The following is a 6000-nucleotide window of genomic DNA, read 5'->3' as shown; positions in this document are numbered from 1 at the left end:
AGACTACTGTAAACTGCAGTGTTTTTGCTTTCGACTTCAAGATCATGGGCTGTACACATTAAGTACACATACTGATACAGGTATGTGTTGGAGGACTTTGAGTGAATTTGGATTGAAGCATTTGCTAAAAGCCTGCACAACCATATACAGCATAAACAACCTCAATGATATGTCACAGTAGATATGATAAGGCCCCAATACACAGTATGCTCACAAAAATAAAGATTCATGGCATCTTCAATATCATATAATGTCTCCCTGATGATCATAGGCCTTTGCTGTGAAAAGTCAGTTGAGCATGATTTGTGACCTGTTCTCTACATTATTTTGGATAGTAGGATAATAAAATGTCATGATGATACATTCTGGTTTTCGTCAGTCTGAAAAACTGCAGAAACCATAGACAAACAAGACATACAATTTCAGTTTCGTGTCACAGTGGAATAGGATAAAGCCATGATACACAGAATTCTTAAAAGAATAAAAAAAAAAAAAAAACTTTTTTAATGGCATACGATGTCTTTATACAGAATGTCGTCTTGGGATCCAGTCGTGAGCTGTTTTGCTCCAGTCCCTTTACCAAGACTTTAACCTGTCCTCAGTCACCTTAACCGTGCTAACACTAAAGCTAATGCTAACGACTCACAGCACCTCTTTCTCCCTAATTAATGGCAGTAAATGTAAATTTGCTAATCATATGAAAAAACAGCATACACCATACATGCCTTGTCATGGTGATATATAATAAAGTCAAGTCATGCATCGATTATGCTAACAAAATGTACATTACGTAGTCAATGGAAGATAAATAAGTATGACAATTTCAGTTTAATGTGACAGTGACAAAGATGAAGCAATGGTATAAATAATTCTTGCAAAAATAAATATCCATTGCACCTTCAATGCCATATGATGCCTCTCTAGTGATCAGAACTCCTAGTTAAGTCTCCTGGTCTCTTGGCCATGACCCGACCCGGCCCCTCCCCACCAGTCCCCTTAACCGCACTAATGATAATGCTAACGCTAACGCTAACGCTAATGCTAATGACTTACAGCACCTCTTGTCAGATCCCTCTAATTATGCTGCCTGCATCCTCCCACCCACTCGTGTGCATGCTGCTGAAATCCGAGCTGTTTAGACTAAACTGGGTCTGGATGTTTCTGTGTGACGTAGACGCAAACCAAATTCATCTTCCGCCCCTGAAAAACTGCATTCGTACACACAAAGAGGCTTAAACCATCTAAATTGGGATCCACTGTTGGCAGAAGTCTTTTGGATTGAATGTAATAAACTGATCCGAAATAGGACCTTTTAATTATGTTACATAAATTTGGTTGCATAACCAACCTCGCAAAGGGTGTGTAGGTGTTATTTATATGAAAGAAATGACACAGAATGGATGGTAATTAAGGGACTGGATATACATAGGGAGAAAGTGGTGAGAAAAAAAGAGCGAGAGCACAATGCTGACACAACAGAGAAGAAGGAGGAGAGAAGCAGCCCGGATTACTGATTTCCGCCTTTAATCGCGTAAGCACTGTCGCGTTACACCTCCGCTCAGATGTGTCATATCAGCGCCCCCAACCCCCTACAGACGATAGGTGACATGAGATGGTTCAAGGCAAAGCCAGGGCTTCTCAGCCAATTCAATTCTGCTGCACTCACCACACACCCTCTCCCAAATCTATTCTCTCCCTTATCACTGCAGCAAAGCAGAGGAAATACGGCTCTCTTTCTCTCTTTCTCTCTCTCTCTCTCTCTCTCTCTCTCTCTCACTCACTCTCTCTCAATGTAATCAAAGGGTTTGACGGAATTTTCCAGCCTAATTTGGGAACTCAGCAACTCTGTGTATGTGTGTGTGTGTGTGTGTGTGTGTGTGTGTGTGAGGGAGAAAGAGAGAGAGAGAGAGAGAGAGAGAGAGAGAGAGTGTGTGTGTACATGAAACACATTGTATGAGAAATGTGGGTTTGTGCATGTGTGTAAATACACAGTTAAGCCAAAGAGTGGTTAAAACACACACACACACACACACACACACACACACACACACACACACACACACACACATGCGTGCACACACACACGCACACACACACACGGTGAGAAGTCCTAGCAGGACAGAGGAGAGTCTCCGGTCTCGGTCACAGAGGACACACCCCGCTGTGACTCCACTTGATGTTCTGTTTTCTCAGGCATTTGGCCAAATATCTCCCCCCCCCCATCCCATCTCCTTAGGAAACCCAAAAAAGTCAATTATTCCCATCAATGTGAATGAGACGTCAAAGCAACTATGGCCCATTTCGCCCCCAGTGACCACTTAAAAAACAAAGCTATTGGCACGGCCAGCCACAGGACCCCTGCATTGCTAATGAGAGGCAGAAAGCACAACAATCTGCTGATGATACCATGAACGCCTCAAGGCCTAACCCCCCCACTCTCAGTCCTGACACATCCTGCTGCGGGCACCACTTCTGGCTCATTAGTCGATCTGGGCAGCGCTCGGAAAAGTTCAAGTAAAGTAACGGAGGGTCCATCTAGGAGAACCTGTCATATCGGTTGTTCTCACACACAGCCTGTTTGGTAACGCCTCTGGAGTTATGCGCTCCTGTTTCGCTCCCACCCGTGCTGTGTCTTTAGAGCGTTTGCTCATTCGTTATTGTGTATAGCGCACAACAGCACTGCTGCCGCAGATGATTATCTCTTACGGTCTTTTTCATGAGTTTTTATCAAAGTGAATTTTAAATGTGGGCTCAGCGTGGTCAACACTTTTTCATGTTTTCGCTTGCTCACCCCCCGCCACCACCTCCCTTTCCCCCTCCTAGTTCATTGCGTTTGTGATTACCATTTGTTCCTCTAGGGCAGCGTTTTCTTTGGTGCGATGTTCCAGTGGACAGCCTGGGGGGATGTGGTGTCAGGGGTCGTTTGCGTCTGGTGCTTCCTCGGTCGGAAGAGGAGAAGGGGAGCAGAAGAAAAGAAGAAAGAAGAAAGCCCAAAAGTTCATATTTCAGTGGAGCTTATTTCAGTGCGGTCCTCCTCCCCCGGCTGCATCCCTGTCCTCTCCGTTCAGAATAACCCACATAACCCACATCTGTTCTGAGTTTTATCAGAAATAAAACCTGCCGTTGGAATGAATCCGGCCCTCGTGCGGCTCCAGTTTGGGGGCAGATGTGGGCCGGAGAGAGCTCAGAGATGTGAATCACCTCGTTGCTGCACCACATCATCTTCATCCATCCCAGAATAGTCTGCCTCTTTATGCACAGTCATTATTACCATTAGGAAGTGTAAAAGTCAAATCCCCTACAAGATATTGTCGAGGTAAAGAAATAACTGAACTTAATTATTTCGATACTGTAATGTCAGAATTGCCTTTTGAATCAGACACTTGACTTTTGACACTTAACTTAAATATTCTGATTCATTACCATCACTTCACCCTTTCTGCCTTAAACATTTGATTGTTTTTGCCAATTTAGTTTTTGTTTCACACAGGAAAAGATATTAAATCCCTTGCGCTATTGATTGGGGACTTCCACAGCAGCCAGTCCTCTCACTGTCACATGCAGGTATCCATACCCAATAGAACTTGGGTTCTATTGAAGAACAACTTAGAACAACTTAACCAATAGAATAATTGCCCAACCATAGATCCTGAGCAGTAGCATACAGCTGGTGACAGCTGCAACACGTGCTGCATGTTCTACCCAGGATCTGTAAAGGCCATCCTTCACAATAATATCGCTCCACAAGCGCTAAACACAACAACATAAGTGCCTAACCATAGAATCTGAGCAGCAGGATACAACAACAACAACAACAACAACAGCACAGCTGCCTTTGTAAGCATTTCACTTGGGGTTTTTAAGCAGGCACCTTCATTCATCAGTATTTCATTGAATTAGGACCACGACACCTCTTGAAAGCTCAACAGCGGTGTCTGGCATCCTAGAGCCACCCCCCTCCATGCTCATGATGGGTGAGAACACATGCCACTACCAGAGACAACAACAGAGAAATATCAAGATCACTTTTTGAAAGAGATTTCCAGATTATTTATCTTTTCCACCTAATGTATACGTGGTCTCAACCTGTACAAATGTGTACAAAATGTGTTCATGTATTGAAGGCACTCTCTCAGTAATGTTCACTGTTCCATCCACCCTTAAGCCCTTTTTGTCAGATGATACATCAACACCCTATTAACTCAATTAACGGTTAACAGCTGTGGTCTCCACATATTTCACTTTAATTCAATAATTAATTAATTAATTAATATTGATGCTAAAAAAAAGAAAATCCTAAAAGTCTATTTACAAACCCACGTTTCATTTTCTATTTCAACACTTGGTGCCATTCTATCTGCTTCACTTTCTGATACCAACCTACGCAATGCCAAAGTTATGCTTTGAATCAAACAATGCTCCTAATCTGGTTAATAGCTTTGATCACTGGGTTAATTTGCATGTCTCTTCATGTATCAATGGATTCATCACTCATTGACATGTAGCAAAGCTGCCTTTGATATTAATGCCGGAAACCAATTGCAAAAAAGCAGCAGAGGCAATAAAAAACAAGATTAGATCACAACTCTCATTGTGGGGTTGGACATGCTTGGGCTGAGGCGAGAATGGGAATAAATAGACTTCATGGACATGGCATGTAATGAAATACAGTTTATTAGAAAACGGCATGAAAATAGAATGAAAAGAAACCAGGACTTTCATGCAGACAGAGGATAGAAGGAGGCCCAGTCACAGCAGCTCTGTCTGGGCCAGAGATCGGCAAAGAAACCACGAATAAAAGAGAGCGAGAGGGCTGACGTGAACAAGACTGAAAGGACTGTCAATCAACCATCGCACCCACGCTGCCACTGTCCTGCAGAGCTGCTTGCTGTTATTCCTGCGTGTTGAATGGATGAATGTTGATGGCTGTTGCCATAGCTATGGATATGTGTAATTGAACCTGCATCCCCCAAACACTTACTAAGATCCCTTACAGGAGGATAGATTAGACTCAGAAATAAGTCTCAGTGATGGCCAGGTGCCACATATATATTGTGCTCTAAAAGAGTCACCTGTCTAGTTGGGCCTGTAGGACAACCAGAGGCTGACGATACTGGATTTCACTGGGAAGGAACCAGACACAGTGAAAGAATCTCAGACTGGTTATTGAATCTATGGAAGGCTGAATACTCATCAAAAATATCACTGACTGATTTCAATACTATGCTGGTCTCCAGAAAGCCAAGAGAACACAAAGCAGTTTAGATTTACCTTGCCTGACCCAGAAGAACTGTTTGCCTCCACTTGCTCTTTCCTGGTTAAAATATGGATCTATTCGGAATGTTTGCACTGCTGCCTGAAAGCACGGCCCAACCTTATAAAGATTTATGAGAGTATTACCATAGCTCTTAAGACAGCATAAAAAGTTGTGTGGGGCAGAATGTTTAAATAATGCTCATTAACACACCATCAGCAATATGCAGTTTTTTGGGGGGAAAATGCTTGTTGTTAACAACATTTGCCCAGATGTGGGATGCTACACGTGTTTCTACAAGGGGCAATATTTTATATCACACCACACACAGAAATATGGTAGTGGCAGATATAACCTCATGCATGCTCTAGTTTATGTTATTGCCTGACAAAGCGACCAGATAAAGTGGCTGAAAAGATATTTCTTCCAGGCTGCGTTTCAATAGGTTGGTGCACAATATAAGTGACGATCTTTATGATGTAATCAGAGTACTCTCATGTCGTGATCAGAGAACTACTAAGGTAAAATTAGGCTATCAGGCACAATAAACTGTGAAGAATTGCAAAAATAATTCTCTAACAACGTGCAAAGATATGCTTTCCCATCTGCAATCTGCAAAGTACAGATAGACAATGAAACTTAAAGAGATGAATTTTAAATTATGTATGAATAAAACAAACCTGAAGAAGAAAAGCCTTTGTTCTTTTATGTGTCTTTATTTTTTCTTTTTATTTAAAGACTAATGC

The sequence above is a fragment of the Clupea harengus genome, chromosome 8 (genome assembly GCF_900700415.2).
Source record: "Clupea harengus chromosome 8, Ch_v2.0.2, whole genome shotgun sequence".
NCBI lineage: Eukaryota > Metazoa > Chordata > Actinopteri > Clupeiformes > Clupeidae > Clupea > Clupea harengus.
Note: the sequence above shows the minus strand (reverse complement) of the source record.